The 19,367-nt window shown below is 45.1% G+C and overlaps 1 protein-coding gene across 2 annotated transcripts in view; it reads right to left on the bottom strand.

The window, feature by feature from the left end:
* LRRC8D (leucine rich repeat containing 8 VRAC subunit D) overlaps positions 1 to 4,264 on the bottom strand; it is a 79,635-nt gene extending 75,371 nt beyond the window's left edge. For both annotated transcript variants that reach the window (XM_045028028.1, XM_045028029.1), the window contains exon 1: positions 4,134 to 4,264. The gene's annotated coding sequence lies outside the window, so the exon portion shown is untranslated. The remainder of the gene's footprint in view (positions 1 to 4,133) is intronic.
* Positions 4,265 to 19,367: the final 15,103 nt, after the last annotated feature.

Genomic DNA, 19,367 nt, shown 5'->3' with positions numbered 1-19,367 from the left:
TGCCAAAGAAACACTTTCACATAGTTTAAAATTTATAAAAGAATCTACAAAGTCTTAATAGAAACCAAGACTTTGTGAGGGTGAGGGGTTTGTGTTTGGTTGGTTTTTGTATTTTCTAAACACTTCACTGGGGGAAAAAATTGTTTTGATGCAAGCCTCCCCCTGCAATGTTTGGCATTGTGGTAATATAGCAGAATCAGGGAAATGGAACTGAATAGAAACAAAAACATAACTGAGTAGTCTAGTTTCACAGTTGAAAGAAATACAAAAATAAACAGCCTAAAATGCGAAAAGATCATTTAAAAAATATTACTACTCAAGTGCATTATTAGTAATGCTACAAATTGTTTGTAAAACTATGTGAAAACAAGAAGCAACTGCAAGAAGACAAGGAACTTAAAGAACATTTGTAATTGTCAATTATCTCTTTAACAGGCAGAAGAAAACCTTATATTCTTTGTATTTTACAAAAGAAACATTTTGATTGAATAATCAGGTGTTCCCTTTTGTTAGTATGTATCTTGGAAACTGGTTTAGAGTTTATTTCTCTGAGCTCCCACACTGCTTGCATGACAAAGTATGCCACATTTCAGCAAGATGTCTGTCTCCAGCACTAGGCTCTAATTAAGAATTTTAATCCTCAAAACATTGTCTAATCCTTAGAGATTACCCAGGGTCCCTTGGATTAAGACTAGCCAATTCCACTGTGGTTGAGAGAGGTACAACAACAGGAAGAGGGACCATTTGCAGCCACTTGGGATGAGGCACTGACTCAGGATTCTTGGTCATCCCCCACTCACTGCCAGACTGCAAGAGGAGGAAATGACACAGCAACAGATGGGATCAGGAGAGGGGGAAGAACCAGCTAGTGACACAGGGCCTGATCCAAAGCCCTCTGAAGTCAACTCCCACTAAATTCAGAGTAGGCCTTGAATCAGCACCATAATACAGAGCAGGGAACCAATGAAAAGGCTTTGAGGAATGGGGATAGAGAGAGAACAAACTTCAGTTAAGAATTTTCAGGACAATCACACTATTGGATTAAAGCAAGCAACATCTATCACATTTATTCATGGTTACAAGTGCTCCTAGAACCTATGTCTAGTTTCAGAGCCAGTGCTGGCCCAGGGGGGGCCTAAACAGGAATTTCCCCCCACGCACACACACACACCCACCACATACTAATAACATGGGGGGGGGGGGAAGCTTGAGCTGCTTGGGGCCCTAAGCAATTGCTTAGTCTACTTATGCCAAGCGCGAGCTCTGGCTAGTTTTCTCTGACTGCTGCCATGCATTCCATTTCTTAATCTCCTGCATTTGGAAGCACTTCCCACAATACCATTAGTTTTTTGTGACTCACCAGAAATGGAATTAGGAAAGATGCCCAGAAAGAAGATGTATAATTGGCATATCTCCTGGTTGTTACCTACTTCTAGTGGAAAGAAAAACACTTTTCTGAAGTCAGAGGAAAGTGAGCTGGATGTGCTCTCAGTAAAGCTGGTGCCTTCACCAAAGTGGCATGTGTCACACAGAAGTAAAATGTTTAGCAAGGCTAAATAATGCAATACCATGGAGGAACCAGATTTTGCATGTTCCAATGAGTTATAGTAGTGCTATGTTTGATATTTAATTTTTTTATGTGCGTGTCTGACTGCTTTAACTTACCCAGCTCTTAACATGGTCATTACAGGAACAGGCTTGTTCCTATCAATATTACCTTCATATGGTAGCACCATGCAATGTTTCTCTATGTTATTATTAGTGTTGTTGCTTTACTACACCTCCTCTGGGTCTGTAAACATTACACAGACAGTTGTCCCACTTCTAAATGGATTTTAGAACTCCCATCATATACACAGCATCATGTTCTGGAGATTATGAATCTGTTTTATATTGTTCCATCCTCCACCCCACCTTGTATAGTCAATGTAATTTTTGTCTCCTTATCAAAGCAATTTTGACAGCAGAGAAGAGTATCTGTTCAGACAGTCCTTGTTTGTTACATGCCAAGATCTAGGACAAATACTGTATTATTTTAATATTAACACTTTAATTTTCTGTACAGTGGACTCTGCTGAGAATTGGCAGACATCATAAAGGCACATAAAATATCATCAAAATAACTTACTATCAGGCCAAGACCTTGTAAGTCAAGTTTAATCAGACAATACAAGGTTTACAGCCAAGTTATAAATCCCTGAGAATAGATCTAATTCAAAGCACCTCACTGCTGGCCTCAGAGTGAAGCCTGGTGTACTGATCCAAGATCAATGGTGAATAAATAATGTAACATGAATTGCTGTTCACTGTTGAAGCCCTTAATTTAGTCATGAAGAAAATGAATGTAGACCCACTGGAAAAGCAGAAACACAGTTAACAGATTTGAAACTAGGGCACCTTTAGCTTGTGAAGTAAAGAGGGCTAAAATGTATTTGATAGGTTACACTGGGGGACCAGGACCTCGGTAGCATCCTCGGAAGCGCAACGTCCCCTGTCCACTTAGCAGTTGCTTATCGTTCGGCTTCATAGATAATTTCTTTTCTATCTTTAATGCTACCAGAGCTGATGGTCATAACCCTGTTTGTATGGCACAGAAATTAAGCCTTTCCTAAATATATTTTAAGAGCGAGAGAGAGACCACCATCATTGACAACAATGAGCAGCAACATGTACCACAAACCGGCGCTGAAGATAATTTAGCTGCTGCTAGAGACAGGAAAAAACATTTCAGCACCATTATAAAAAGCATTCCTGAGACTTGGTTTTATCAAGCAACAGGTCAATCACCTAGAGAAGACCAGACTGAAGAGTCAATTACTGGCTGTCATAGGCTTACTGTGTGACCTTGGACTTCAGTTCACACATTCGTAGGACAGGGATAACAAAACTTCTTTAACGTGGAGAGGGGTTTCAAGGATTAATAGAAAATGCTCTGAGATTCCCATACAACAGACACTATAGAAGTGTTATTGTACTGCCATTTACTAGCAAGGATACCTAAAAAAGCAGTGGAATAAAGATGGTTCATTGACCAAAAGTCTGACTGTGCTGATGTAGGAAATGTTATAATAAATTTACGTAGCAAACATTACATAGGTTAAGGCCCTTTATCTGTGCCTAGTGCAACATCAAGAAAATATTTGAGACCATAGAAAAACCACAAATAATCAGTGGTTGCACGCTGATTTCATAATGCAATATGGCAAAAGAGAGGGTCCAGAAAGACTGATTTTTTAGCTGGAGTAAACTTCCATACCCAAGGCTTGCTCCAGTATCATACTCTGGCATGCAATGCTTCATGCATGCGTGCACGCACACACGCACATACACACACACTAAAAATATTAAACAGATTTTAAAAAGGAAAATATCTCTGGATGAACTATAATATTCTTCCTGTCACTGCAAAGCTAGTTACCCTTTCAGTTTCCACTAGCCGGTATTCCAAGTGTTTATGGATACCCCTGTTGCCAGGGGAAGGCAGAGCTACTTTTATGAGGGTGGGTATTTATAACTATTAATCTGGGGACACTATTCCTGCCTGCTTCAGTTCACTTTGCTAGTACTGGATGAATTCTAAGCTCTCCTTATCTAAGCGGGTCTCCCGGCCAACATAACTGTGGACTTTTGCAATTATCTGAAAACACCAGGGTGGCAAGATACGCTCCGTTTTCCTGCAGCGGTATTGATCTGGCAATCGGACATGGGCTCTGTCCTTAACACTCCCGGGCCAGCCTCTGGGGCTGCCCGGTCAGTCAGAGCAGACATGATCCCTCACTGGGAGACAGCGACATCAGTTTTATTCTTAGCATTTCCTGTAACCGGCGGTCTGTTGCATAAGGAAGAGCCGCTGGGCTGGGTTTCACCTTAGCGGAGCTACAGCGGCCGGGTAAGACCGATGCACGTGCAGACGCAGCGGGAGGGGCGAAGCAGGGAAGGAGGAAGGCGAGGGGCAGCGCCGCTGTCCGGGAACCGTGACGCTCCCCCAAGCAGCCGGATTCTCCCCTTAGCCCCGAGACGCTCCAGGGCGGGAGGATCCCTGCTGGCACCGATCCCCCCCGTACCAGGCTGCACCAGCCTCCCTGCCCGGGGGCCTCCACTGCCCGCACCACCCCGGGGCTGCAGGAACAAACCTTGGCGGAGGGCGCGGCAGGCAGGTGGGCGCGGCCGCACGGCGAATCACTCCGGCGGGGCGGCCATGGGGGGCTCCCGGCGGCTAGCAGCGCCCTGCAGCCCGCGCCGCGCAGCCACACGCCACGCAGCGGCACATGGCTCCGCTCGGAGCAGCTCCGGCCCGGCCGCTGAGGCACCAGCCAATGGCCCCGCGGCAGCGCCCATGTGATCGCCAGTCCCCTCCCCGCTGCGCTGCGCTGCGCTGCGCGGCACCTCTGCGCTGCCAGGGCTCAGGTGCTCCGGGGCCGCGCGCTGCAGGTGCCTGCGACCCTCCCTCGCTGCCGGGGTGCTCGGGCCGGGGCCCCGCTGCCGGATCCGGGGCGCCCCGCACGGGGGCGGAGGGAAGAGAGAGCAATAGGTCCCCCCCCCCGGGGTGTTTTCCGCCTGCTTCTAGGTCCGCTGCTTGCAGGATCGCCACAGCTGCTGCCGCTCCAGCTTGGCCGCGCCCCGAAAGCCCGGCCCAAGTGCCAGGGCCCCCTTCCGAGCCCAGCTTCCCCACGGTGCGGGGCACTGGGACTTTGGGCAAGTTACCTAATGCCACTGTGTCTAGTTGGCTGTCTCTGACACGGGTTGAATAGCGACAGAGGGACCGTCGAGCACCCCAAAGGGAAGGGCAAAGTCTTAGTGGTCAACAGCTCCATGGCCACTCAGGACTTCATAAGCGTCACTGTGTCAAACATCTTGGCCATGTGGGGCTGCCTGGCAATACGGAGAATGGATTTCAGATCCTCTGTTCCAAAACCACAGGCACAGCTTTCGCTACAGGAGAATGGTTTTTTGCTGAATGGGGCATAGGACACACAGCCAGGGGCAGCTCCAGGCCCCAGCACGCCAAGCGCGTGCTTAGGGCGGCATGCGGGGGGGGGGGCGTGTCGCTGCGGGAGGTCCACCAGAGCCACGGAACCAGCGGACCCTCCGCAGGCACGTCTGCAGGAGGTCCACCGGAGCCGCGGGACTGGTGACCACCAGAGCTCCCCCCGCGGTGTGCCGCCGTGCTTGGGGCAGCGAAATTGCTAGAGCCGCCCCTGCACATAGCCAAGCACTCTGGACACTACACAGGCAGTGGAATATGTGTACACACACACACACACACACAATTCATTATAGTTTTATTATAAGAACATGGCAAGAATCTCAGTGCTCTGAGAACTCTGTCCCAAGTCCTGAAGGTTATTAACTCTGGGCACATGAATAGTCCCATTGAAAACAATATCATTGACTCATATGCCTAAAATTAAATATGTTCATAAATGTTTGCAGGATGGAGGCCTATAATTCTTATTAGCTCTTTTAATGTTCTTTCTATAAGTCAATCATATCTTTACCTTTAACACATTTAGAACTTTAAGGTTCCTTCATTATAAAGAGACAGCTGAAGGCAATTTAAATTCACTATTCAGATTGTGGAGAGACAAGGTGGGTTAGGTAATATCTGCTAGTGGATCAGTTTCCATTATGGGAGACAAGCGTTTGAACTTAATGGAGCTCTTCCTCGGGTCTGGGAAAGATACTCAGGGCTTCTCCTCGCTAAAAGTCAGTGTCTGTAAACACTTTTTCGGTACTTTGTGGTCACCGACAAAATACTTCCAGCCCGGCAAGAAGTGTTAGCTTTGTCAGCAGGAGCCTTGTTCACACTGCCACTTGCTTCGGGCAAAACTTTTGTCTTTTTTAAGTACCCATGGAAGACAAAAGTTTTGTCGACAACTTTGCAGTGTAGACTCAAGCCCTCAGAGGGTCACAGCTAAATACAAGGTCAAACAGAATTTAGCATAAGCAGTTAGCACATATCTAAAGGATTATTCAAGGTGAAGTGGCCCATTAACTCTCCTGTAGTCATAGGACATAAAGAGGGGTTAATGAGTTACAGGTTGTTGTAATAAGCCATAAATCTAGTGTCTTTATTAGGACTATGATTTTTAGTGTCTAGCAAGGTTATGAATTTAAGATCCCAGGCTCATCTTTTGAAGGTGGGGTGTGGGTTTCCTTTAAGGATGAGGATTTATAGGTCAGAGAGAGAGTGATTGCTTGTGAAAAGTGTTCCTCCATCAGGGATGTGGTGTACATTAGCCAGTGCACTAAATGTGGATGAAACGAGACTCACTCAGGTCTGGAATGAGCTCACACAGGATAATGATAAAAGACAAAAATACAGAAGTTAGTCCAGTAGAAGATATTACCTCACCCACATTGTCCCTCTAATATCCTTGGACAGACACAGCTATAACATCACTGCATGTTTAGGATTTGGAAAGAAAGCTTTGTGGGCTGTAGCCAGTGATGAGCTGCCAAAATCTTAACAACCAGTTCCCTATAAAAAGTTCTGATTTAAGAGGAGGGAGTGGGGGAGGGACCGGGGCAGGGGGAGACATACTTGTGGGGCCAGGGGCCCCTGCAGGGCCTGGGGCAAATTGCCTGGAGCTTGCAGCCCCCTCCCCCCTTACCGTGCTGGCAGCTCAAAGCAGCAGGACGACTCCGGAGCTCAGCTGAGCTGCCCAGCTGGTGCCGGCGGCTGGCCATGCTGCAGCTGGGGGGACGCGGGGGAAGGGCCGGGGGAGCCTCAGCCTCCCCAGCTAGGAATCCTGGGAGCAACAGGATGGTCCGGCCCACGGACCGGAGTTCTTTGCCCACCTCCTGGCCCTTTAACAACCGGTTCTCCACGGAGGTCTAATTTTAGCAACCGGTTCTTGGGAACCTGTGGGAACCTGCTCCAGCTCACCACTGGCTGTAGCCCACGGAAGCTTATGCTGAAATAAATGTTAGTCTCTAAGGTGCCACAAGTCTCCTGTTCTTTTTGTGGATACAGACTAACATGGCTGCTACTCTGACACCTTTAATAGACTATAACCTTTAAAAACAAATAATTTCAGTGGAAACATAATGTTGGTTTGGAGTTAAATGTTTCTTGCAGTGTTTGCAACCCAAACATTGTCGTACTGTGCTAGTGCTTGAGTACCAGAAACAACAGCAAAACACCTATAAACAAAATAAAACCAAACAGTTTGTTTCATTGTCCAGGATAAGTGAAATGCAATAGGAAACTAACACCACAAATGGCGTAAAGTACATTTGAATTTTAAAATCTGTTCAGTTTTAATAATCTAAAGGATTATTTGCAAACAGGATCTTTTGGTAACTCCCTTTTGGTTCATCCATGTGGTGCTTATTACAGGCCCTGGAAAGTGGGGAGAGGGATCAAAAGGTAGGTTTATACCACCTTTGCCCTCCCTCCTTCCATGGGACTGCAGGGTCTGCAATAATCTACATTCATTTGTGACAGCCTTTTAGAAGCTGTTACGCTCACAGGGGTTCCCAAACACGTACACTGCTCTCCAGCAATACCCTTCACTGGGGAAGTTGGAATGGGGTGCTATCCAGTTAGGGATCTCCAGCTGCCTGGTTGGGGATGCTTTATGGCCCAGTTAGCCCTTTGCTTTTTAAAAATCTGATTATTTGTAACCTGCTCTTCTCCATTTAAAGCTCTTTAAAGTTATAGAGGAAGGACATCTTCAGCAGCTTCAGAGACCAAAGGAAAATTAGGTCATCTCTATACAGCTTTCATCTTTTAGCACTGTTTTCATCAATTGATTTTAATTTACTTCAGTTCTGTCTTTAGCTCAGCTCCTGTTTAGAATAATTAGTTGTAATTTATTTTAAGCTTGTTTTTAGGAAGCTCAGTCTGGCTTTTGGTGATTTTTTCTCTCTTAGATCATCACTTATATTATTTTTGGCCAACTTTGAAAAGTCTCACAAGTTTAACCTTGGTAGGGTAATTTGTTTGGTTTTAAACTGACATAGAGGCCATGCTTATGTGGGGTCTCTGCTACTGGGGCTCCATGCAGTGAAGGATTAACAGAGATAAAAGCAGTCCATGGTGGTAATCATCAAGAGAGGTGAAGACAGATAATAAAAAGAGTCAGTGATTGGGAAATCCTGAATTTTTCTGCCAGCTGTCTACAGTCAAGCATAAAAAGATTTTTACCAACTCAGAACTTGCCAAAACTAGCTGGATCCACATAAGTTTAGTGTCAAATTAAAGGAATCTTGCTAAATCCAGTCGTACTAGCAAAACATTTTTTTATCCAGGAGCAGTAAGTGAGAAAACAGCTAGAACCAGAGAGCTCTAGATCCCATTAGAGCCCAGTTCTGACACAAACATGTAGTAGGTTTTGTAATGGAGTGTAAAAGGCTCACCTCCTACAGAACATATGTTTTTTATCTCTTTTACTTACATGTCTCAGAGGTAACTATAACTCTTTAAGCTCTATGCCTCCCTTATTTTAAAACTTTCCTGTCACACAAACTCTTAACATTTCCCTGGATTTGAGTGTGATGTTTGCCTTCTTCAGAACGGTCTCCCTTAGGCCCAATTCCTTATTGTCCTGTGGCCCCTTGTGCCAGATAGGGGCCCATATGCCTGGCACATGGATGGCTGTGTGTCCTCTCCACAAGACGTGAGGCATTCCAAGGTGTGATGGAGGAAGGAGGTGGTGGTTCTGGCTCAAGGCAATGGCCCGACCAGGGCAAACCTGTCCCCCAGCTTCTCTGCTTTCCTGCAGTGGTCCACAGCTGGCCATTGCTACAAGAGTATGAGTTAAAGTGGCCCTCAAGTTATGCTGTCTAAAAAAAGATATAGGAGAAACAGAAGGGGGTTCCCTGAACCTGAAAAGCCCATGAACAGGAGGCACAAACTGCAGCTCAGTCCCTGGGTAGGAATGAATCTGACCCTTTATGATTAAAACAAGTGAGCCTTGCTAATTTGCACTAGTAGCTGCGGGAGGCATTAGAGATTGCTGAATTTTGTGAATTAGTGACTACATTAGCAAGCAAAAATACAGTGATAGTGCATCACAGAATGTAATTTGTTCATTTAATTTTACAACTGCAGTTTAGTTTTAATTAGGCTAATTTTCTAGTCTTAATTAACTTAAATCATTTTGTGCCACTTGCAAACTTTGCCACCTCACCAGTCCCTGCTTTCTCAAATCATTAATAAATACATTAGAGAATATCAGCCATACCAGGGAACTCGGGGGTACCTGCTCTGCATTTTGCCAGGTTGAGAAATTGACCATTTATTCCTAGATAATTTCTAATAGAGAACAGCATTCTACGTCTCTCCCAAAGACAATATATTTCCTCCTGTGAGAGACACTGTGTGGAGGACGAGTAAAATAGCCATTTTATTTGTTTTTAAATACCAGATGCATCTCAGTTTGCCTGTGTGATATGGTCCTGCCTGACTGCATAGAGTTAAATCAAAGGAGGCTGCAAGGGGGAAACCAACAAGAAACAGAACAATGGTAAAGATAAGGTAGAGTCCCAGAGAATACCAATAGTCTTTAAGGAAAGGATGGGAAAGCTAATGATTGGGGAATACCCCTGGCTTGCTAAATTTATTCTTCCCAGGCAGAACCTAGGATCAAAGGGGATTTAAAAACCTTGAAGATACTGGCTGAGGGAAGCACGGGGTGGTGAATGGGCTGTCGGCAGCTGCCCAGGAGGGAAACGCTGGCAGAGACACACCAAAGGAGGGAGAGAATGCAGCAGTGCAGTCTGCTTCTCTCAGCCTAGAGATGGAAATAACTGGGCTGAATGGAATTTACCAATGCTTGCAGGGAAAGATTAAGGTTTAGGTAAGGGGAAAGATGCATATAGGCCCTTTGCTTTGTGTGCTATGTACCTTTGGGGGACTAAACAATGCTTGGTTTTGAAGCAGCCCTTTTTACTTTAATCAGCTTGTTGGTCAAAAGTCCCTGGAGGAAAAGGACTTACAGTTGCCACACACCATGGGTGGTGCCCGGTGGGTGAACAGCAGGCTTAGGGAGGCTAGATCCTGGCCCCTCCTGCCCCCCTTTCACACCGGAGCCCCACCAACAACAACTGCCCCGGAGCGCCGAGTGGGTGGACAGAACAAGCACCTGCTCCAGCCACCTGGAGTCCCTAGCCACAACCCCGCCCCACAACCCCCAGCCCACTGCCCTGGCCACAAAATGCCCGGGAAGTAAGGAGGTGTGTGGGTGGGGCTACACAGGGCTGTTCGGGGAGGCTCAATCTCCCCCAGCTTTTGATACCCACTGCCCATGCCAGACACAGTTCGACCTGTTGTCCTAACATGGTTGGGAAACAGGGAGGTTGCAGCCCAGAGAAAGACTGCTTGGACTGAAGGATTCCACTCTTTGAGAGAAGGGCAGGAAGCCAGTGTGTCACCTGAGGTGAAGGTGCACTCAAGAGGGACTGAAGGGATTCTAAAGTGCAGCTGACCCTGTAACCAGAACACTGGCAAAGCTTTTTGAAAGTCCAAATAAATTACGTCAGCCAGCTCTCAACCATGCTCAAAGAATTCTAGTATATTTGAGAAGCACAGTTTTGCTCTACGGAACCATTGCTGGTTTGTTCCTATCATGTTCATCTTGGTGTTTTATAAATACTCTTTTTAATCTTTGTTTCAAACAATTTTCTTTACACTGATGTAGGACTCAGTGTTCTGAAATGTCCAGGCTCACACTAGCACCTTTTGTAAACATAGGTACCATACTGGGCTACCCTCCAACCCTGGTATAGCAGCCAATTTCAATGACAGATTGCATATATTTGTTAGATGGTCGGGCACACCAAAGTGCCTTCAGAACACTTGGATATATTACTGCACAATCCTGGTGACTTGTGGCTCTTGATTTATTCATGCCTCCTCTTGGGGAGGAGGGAAGGGGGGGGGGGGAAATCAACCTGACAGTGTATCTTCTTTGTACTTGAAAAGAGGACAAAGAAGACTGTGAAGACTATTAAATAAATAAATCACAATCTGTAATATCTTTACCCTCCTTAATTTCTTCTTTACCTCCTTGTTGCACCCACCAATTCTCACTACTTCTGATATAAAGAATCTACTCAACCTGCTATACAGTATTTTGTAAAAGTAATGAAGTTTTCACAATGTGACATCACTGCTATGAAAATTCAGCTTTTAAATCTTTGCTGAAATAAGAAGAAACTGTAATATTTTATCTGTCAATAACTTGGGTGGATTAGCAAATAGCAGTTCAGTAAATTTCTTCAAGTGAAGGTAAAGATGCCAGAAGTAGTTTGTGTCTGCTGTTCTTAGTTACATTGAATACTTAGTTCTTCTGATATTTTCACTTTTTTTTTAAATGAATTTCTATGGAAGATATAACCAGTTGGTCAGTCTCCTTTAAGAAATGTGAACGGAGTACATTTGAAAGCTAGGTAATGTTAGCAAGCAATTACAAGCTATGAAATAACAGCTCCAAAGTTCCAATTTTATACCTTACACAGCACATTTAAGCACCAGAACACTAAAGAATAAATTACAACGGATTAGTGATTAACTGACTACTTAATAAGACACCAGGAGCTTTGTGTTTGGCGATCTTACGGTACTGTACTGTACTGTTGGGTGCACAGAAAATGCAAAGTGAAAGTAAAAGAACACAAACATGATGTAAAAAAACCCAACCAAATCCAGAACACAATTTATACTGACAGAAGGTCAAAGGGGTATATAGGCCCTCATCCTGAACTCGGAAAATTAGTCAGGGATTATTGCTGTAAAAAAGGAAAATCCTGCTGACAGTAAAAGTTCTACCTTACTTCCAAGAAGTAACAAATCACCAGTTACTCCTGAGAGTCTGAGTGTGGGATGAGCGCAGGCAGGCAATAGGTAGGGTTATAAAACATTCCTCCCGCATATAATGAATTTACACCAGTAACCTACCCCAGATATGACTTTCAGTTTGCCATGAGTTCGTGACACAGCCATCTTGCTGTACATTGAAGGTGATGATGGTGATTAGTTGTTATTTGTACTAAAGGCCTCAGGAAGGGATCAGAAGCCCGCTGTGCAAGGTGCGGTACATACCTATCAAACAGGCTGCCCCAGCTTGCTTACCTTCTATAGCTAGTACTCATTGATTAAAGGGTTTAAAACCCCACAAAATCCACAATGAGAGGTTGGTGTGGCAGGGGAGCAAGAGCTATGCTTGTGAAAATGTAGTTTCCTGTCTATATATCCCATCCCCCACTGCTGGGCCTGTTATTTGCAGCACTGTGAACTCAGCGGGGCATGACTCCTACTCAGAAGGAGGGCTAAAGTTTTGGGTTGCTTTTTGACATCCAAAATGGCAGCTGCTCCTTTTGTGTAGGATCTGGTATATGTCCATGTCCTCAAAGCATACTCACTCTATTTCCCATGTGCCTGATCTAGTGGTGTGCTGAGTACCCTCAACTCCCTGAAGTTAAAGGGAGATGGGGTTGCTGAGCACCTCACAGGAACAGGTCTGAATTAGGCCCTGTTTCAGTCATGGCTTTCACTCACTCATAAACTTTGCATTGCATTGAACTTAGGCCCATATCCTTCCTCCTCCCTCACCTGCTACATGAGATAAAATGACTGAATAGAAAATGAAAGTTAAAGACTGTCTGACCACAATAAGTGGGGACTGCAAGAGGCTTTCAGCTGTCAGAACACAGGCTGCCCAACTAGCTGGAGCTGTCTTCCTGCCTCCTCGGCCTCTGGGACATTTGAGTCAGTTGTTCCTTACTTCAATTCTTGCCTGATACCCTCTCATTCCCCTTCAGTTTGTGACGGACTTTCTCTGCAAAGGATCTGTGGCACTGTGCAGGATGTGCATGACACAAAAATAAGTTGCATCATTAAGGGAGAGACAGTGTTTTTTTAAAAAATGGCCAGTCAGCTGTTTCCAAAGCACTTAGGTAGTGTTGTGCTAGCTTTGAACCTTTACTGCCCCCGCCCCCAACTCCTGCTTTAAGTACCTAAATTATAATCATTGAAGTCTCTTGAGTTAATATTTTTAAGGAGGAAGAAAGTTTAAAAATAGCCAAGTCACATGTACATAAGGAGAGGCACAGCTGGGCAGCACTTTCAGAGCAGGAGAAAAGGTGGGGTAGGAGGGAGAGCCAAAAAGGAGAGATGTGGATGAAAAATACCACAGCCCTGAGCCTGCAAGATGCTGAGTGCATCTCCCACTGAAGTGAATGAGGACACACAATACCTTGTCAGGTTAGGCTTGCAAGGCAAGGTCCTGCAAGAGCTGGGAGTAGGCAGAGCATCAGAAAAAGGGCTTCATTTAGTTTTTATATGCAGCAGCTCCTGACTCTCTTGCTATTTGGCCTTGTATAAACAGTGTAGGCGAGACCAAAAGGACCACAAGTTATTCTGTGAACAGAGAGCAAAGAAATCTCATTAAAACACAGAGGGTTGGCTAGGGTGTTTGGGGAACTACAATTACAGCATCCTCCTTACCTTGATAATTGATACTGGGCCCATTGATCAGTGACATTGGAACAATTTTATAATAGGGCTGAGAACCATTGAACAAAACTGTAAACGCTATATGATGGAAACCACTTCAAGCCTGGGGGTGCTGCTACACCTCCATCACCCCTGCCATTGACTCTATACTTATGAGTCTGCAGATTCCAAATCCTGCCATTTCTGAGCTAAAAATCTGTGATGCAGAGATGAGCCAATTTCATCTGGAGCTGCTAGACTAATATTTCACTTTCATTTCATTCTGCTATGTATGTGTACACAGAATATATATCAAACAGAATCAACGACTTGACTCTAGAGTCTCTACTCAAGGCAAAATGAATCCACAAGATGAAATAATTACTCTAGTGAAATCATCTTCCTGGTACTTGTTCAAAAAACATGTCAACAAATCAAAGTACTCAAATTCTTCAAGCCACTCTGATTAGATACCCACTGGTAAATTAGTGTACACAACTCGGTCTTCCCTAATGCTACATACTGTAAAGACCCCAGGTAATTCCTGATTCCCTTTCCTAGTTTGCCAAGCCACCACAGTCTTTCCATTCAAAACACTAACAAGCCACCTTCTTAGCAGGGGTGGTTCTAGGCATTTTGCTGCCCCAAGCATGACAGGCAGGCTGCCTTCGGCAGCTTGCCTGCGGGAGGTCCCCGGTCCCGCGGATTCGGCGGCCACCTGCGGGAGGTCCGCCGAAGCCGTGGGATCAGCGGACCCTCCGCAGGCATGCCGCCAAAGGCAGCCTGCCTGCCGCCCTCGCGGCGCCAGCAGAGCGCCCCCTGCGGCTTGCCGCCCCAAGCACACACTTGGTGTGCTGGTGCCTGGAGCCACCCCTGCTTCTTAGTGATGCTGACAAGAAGTGAGTTTGTAACAATATAACAATATTTTCTCTCATTAAAATGGACAAAAAACGATGGAACAGCTTCTCTGAACCAGAAAATGTCTCTCTCTGAACTAGTTACTATCAGACATCTCTTCTACCACATTAGACTAATAATGTCCCAGCACTTTTCTCCCCAGCCTCTTTCTTGTCTTTAAAGTGCCTCTTTGGCATCTAGGTTATATGTTGGCTGCTTTTTTTTCATTTCCCTGTCCCCTCCCCAACCTCGTTCTCCTTGTCTGTTCAAGGTTTTAAAAACTCCTTTAGCTACATCTTCATTGCTTTTCATACTCACCCGCATTAATCCGCTTCCCTGGGCTCTCTCTTCATCTGCCAGGCCTGGTCCTCAATAAAGCTTAGCCAGACTGTCAGCTTTTCTTTCCTTCTTCCTCTCATAGAGCTCCCTCTGCTGTTGGATGCTGCTAACCTTCAAATAGCAAAAACATTTCATTTGAGGGCTGCTACATCATGCATGGAAATAACACTGTTTATATGGTGAAAAATATTGTCACAAGCACATTCAGTCTCTCAGTTTCACTAGTGATGTCAGTGTCAAGTGGCACAGATACATTAGCTGTTAAAACAATGTTACATAGTACTTACATATTCAAAGTACTGATTAATTCGCTCAGAAATCATTAAGAGAAAGGGAAGGAAATTTTGGACCAGCACACTGGGCTGCGTATGGAGGGTGGCAAGTCCCAGTCCCATGAAAAGGATCATGGATTCTCTGTCCATGCTGACCAAATAGGACCAATATTCATACAGCCTCATTTCAAGACACCAACACAGTGTAAACTGTCCAAAACTGAGTGTGTTGGTCTCTGAAGATGAAGGGCTGAGTCAATGCTGCTGAGAATTAAACTACAGTTCCAGGGAGCATAAGTATTTCAAACCTGAAGATTAGACCACTAAGCCATTGCATCCAGATGTGATAAATCGCAAATCTGTCTATACACTGAGCAGCACCCAAAGGCCTTACTTCTGTTGATGGCCTTACTGTATTTCATTGTACTGGGACTTTTATTCTATAAAACACTGCAGAAGATTTTTTTTTTTAAATCAAACTCTTTACACTAAATCTCCTCTAGCCACAAAAGCAACTTGTATTAGTTTTAATGAGGAGGATTAGACTATAGCAGGGTAGTTCAGGAATCACATGGCTGCTCCGATATCATGGTGACAAAAACCTTCAAGAATATCCCCGCTTTGGATACCATTGCCACATTCAGACACTTGTTGATTGGCTCTGCTTTCATTGCCATAGTAACCACAGCCACAGCATTTGCTGCTCACCTGCTCCCATGCCACTCTGATGCTCCAGCCAAGTTGGCTCCGAGGACCACCTGCTCCCTTGGGGCTCTTGCTGACTCTGCCTGACCAAGCCAAGTCTGTCTCAACAACCTATGACTTGCTCACTAACTCCCTATTGGCTAATTATTGTTTTAGCTGTTCATGTATTGCATGAGTGATCATTTGCTAATTAATTTCTCAGGTAGTGCACCACACACTCAGGGCTTGTCTACATTACCCGCTGGGTCGACGGGCAGCGATCGATCCAGCGGGAGTTGATTTATCACGTCTGGTCTAGCATACATGCATCCAGCCATGTTGTAATGAGAATAGGGTGTGGACTCTAACAATTCAAGGGTACTTTCAGTGATTTCAGGTTTCAGACTGCATGTTAAGAACCATCATCTGAAAAGCAAAGTGTTAGATGGAAACATTATAAAATCTGTTATTTTACTTAATGAGTGAGTTTTGCAGTAGTTTCACTGATTTTGGTTTCTTGCATACATGTTTCTCTACAATGAAAAGGTATTACGGCCTATTGTGCTATCAAGTACTCTTTGCATATCTCTTTCTCCTATGAGTTGCTAGCTCACATTTTACAACTACTAATTTAGCATATGTTGCCCGAAAAATCCCTTCCACTGGTAATAACTTCTCCCTGCAATAGCCTTTATTTTGATTGGATCACCTCAAAGTTGTTGTAAGTGGGTGCCAGCTCTAGATGTGTTTAAAGGAACCCTTTTTTATACAGATCTGGGTGATTCTCATGTACTTTCTTGAATCAGCAAGAGTAAAATGTCACTAGATTATCTTGTAATAATATATTGTGAGCCCAGTGCAAGTGAAGGACTGTGCTATTCTGTCCTAAATCTAACTGCAATGTTCATTGGTGAAATTTTTGCCCATCAAGTCATCCCACCACCATATATTTGGGTTTCAAATTTCCCCCTCCCCCTCCCCACACTCCCTGTAGTAGAGCAGTATCCCATACATGTTTGAAATTAGCCTCCTGGATCAGACCACCTCCTCTTATTCCTTCAGTAACTTTTGACACTAGCCCACCTACCAAATGCCTTTTTTGTGTAGACACAATACAGGGGAGACTCAGAGCTACGTTTTTTCTTGATTTCTTCCGCAGCATTTCCCATCCTCAGCTGCAAAGCTCTGAACAACTGTGCCTCACTTGCACCTCAGCTCTCGATCTCTTCTTCTCATCTCGTATAGGAGGAAGGTTACCCCACATCTGCCCAGTGAGGGCTTTTACACCTTTCTTTGGAACATCTGGTGCTGGTCACTGTCAGAGTCAAGACACTGGACTAGATGGTCTCATCCACTACAGCAAGTCTTATGTTCCTGCCCACATTCATTCTTAATTCCCCTTATGTATTCTTCTCCTACTACATTCTTTATCCCCTCAGCCCTGTATCTCCACCATTGCTCTTGTAATTCCGTTCCTCTTCTTGTGCATTAAACAGCTACCCTCCCTTCATTCAAATCCTTCCTTAAAATGTGCTTCTTCCACAACACCAATTAAAATTAATGCATCAGAGAGAGCAGTGCATGCCATACAGTACATACCAATGTTCTGTGCTGCTCTGAGGTGAGCCCTGCTGGTACCTGGGGGCATCATGTTTCTGATATGCATCTTCTTTCTAACTGCATGAAAGCTTCTTGGGTCAGATACTGGGCTGCTGTAAATTGATAGAGCTCTATTGCCATCACCAGATGAGGATCTGGCCCTACAATTTTTTCTCTGTTTTATATCTTGGCAGTGGTCCATAAAAAACCTTCCAAAGACAAACTAAGATCTGCTTTCTCCATCCCACTGCCTAATCATGCAAGGTGCTGATCACCTCCTGCAGCTTGCTGAGCACCCTCCATTTCCCAAAGCAGGGGATCAGTACTTCACAGGCCAAAAGTGAACTCCCCAGAGCTATGGCAGCCAGCTCTCTCCCATGCCCCAGAGCCCTGTTCCCAGAGCCCAGCTGGGAATCTACCACATTTTTAGAATTGTTTTTAAAGTAGGTTTCATTTCACGCATAGAAGAGATTTCTTTCTTTGTTAAAGTTTTCCTAACAGGACAACAAACAGCACTAGAAATAACAGGCCTCTCGGACAAGAGAACGACAACAAGCTTTGGTTTGTTTTATTTTGGCAGTAGGATTTTGGGCTCAGTTCCACAGAGGTATTTAGACATTTAACTCACACTGATTGGAATGGGAGTTAGGCACCTAAATATCTTTTAAGGTCTGGGCCTTGGCCCTATATTGCCCGTGCCCTCTACGCCAGTGAGTAAGGGGGAGCAGAAATCCATGTGTCAGGGCTTGGGGAAGTTTGAAAGGGGGAAAAGCCAGCTTCAGAACATACTATCCTTTAATCCCAGTCCCAGAACAAAATTTCCTTGAGAATTACTCATGGTAGGAAGCACTATATCCAGTAGTAACTGTTAGCAGGATCAGGCCCAAACCTGTGCACATAAAGAACATTGACGCTGACTGCTAGCAACATTATTATCCTCTGCATGTTTATTTCAGCTGCATTTATTTACTGAATAAAACTCATTTATAAAAAAAAAATTGTACCTGAATATTTTGTGCCCATTAATCTTCCACTCATTTATATAATCAGGGTACATAAACAGAGTAACTGTTGTCATGTGTTTCCATGCTCAACTCCATAGTTCATACACACAAGTGCAGGTTATGCAGTAGGTGCTGTTGCAGGGCAGGTTTACCCCGTCAGGGGGTCTGTCCTTGGATGTTGGGCCACCCTTCAGCACAGGGCGGCATAGCCCTATGGCCAGAGCCAATGGGTCTTCACTTTGACACAGGGCAGGGTGGTATGGCCTAGGGGCTGAAGTCAATAGGACTGCCCTTCTAAGCGGGGCAGTATGGCCTAGTGGCCAGGCAGGGGGTGTCACCCAGGGGTGGGTTGGTGGCTGGAGTAGGGGGACCCAGGTCCTCCCTACTGCACCGGGACCCAGCCCAGGGCTCTGTAAGCAGTGAGCATATCTGCCACTGGGTCAGCGGGGATCCTTCCGAAACACAGATTCTATTCCCAGTTCCACAATTGGATCAATGTCTAGTTCCCCTGGGCTACTTCCTACCCATTTGTCCTGTGCTGTAGTCCCCAGGTCCTCTGGATCCTTGGAGTCATTGGCTGGCGAAGTTCCCGACAACTCCTTTCCCTTGTGGGTTTCTACGGGCAGCCGGGTATTCACCTGGCTCTCGGCACACCTGGCCTCCATGGTCTCAGGCTCTGACGACCCCAGGTAGGAGCCCACAACACATGTCCTCTCTCCTCTGCAATCAGCCCAGACTTAGCTGGGCTGCTCCCTTTTATACTGTGGTTCCAGCTGGAGCATGCCCAGCAGGGGTGATGGGGTGTGACTTCCTCAGTCCGCAGTATAGGGTTAAACCCCTTCCTGTCCAATGCGGGCAGGTATACCCTTCACAGTGCCTATACAGAACTTGCAGGGTCAACAGGCACATTTATTTGCAAATTTGGCCCTGATGCTTCTGATTAACCTGAAAGCAGCATCTAAAAGGATAACAGTTCTGACATTAAAATATTGGTATTCCCAGAAGTCATGAATTTACCCTTCTCTTAAATCAGGTATTAAGGTATTCTATATAGACTCACATACTACAGATTTATAGAATGATAATAACATAGCTAGATGCTTTTTTTAATCTCTGCCACATGGATTCTGC

This window comes from Mauremys mutica, chromosome 8 (genome assembly GCF_020497125.1).
Source record: "Mauremys mutica isolate MM-2020 ecotype Southern chromosome 8, ASM2049712v1, whole genome shotgun sequence".
NCBI lineage: Eukaryota > Metazoa > Chordata > Testudines > Geoemydidae > Mauremys > Mauremys mutica.
This window is presented reverse-complemented; position numbering and strand designations above follow the sequence as displayed.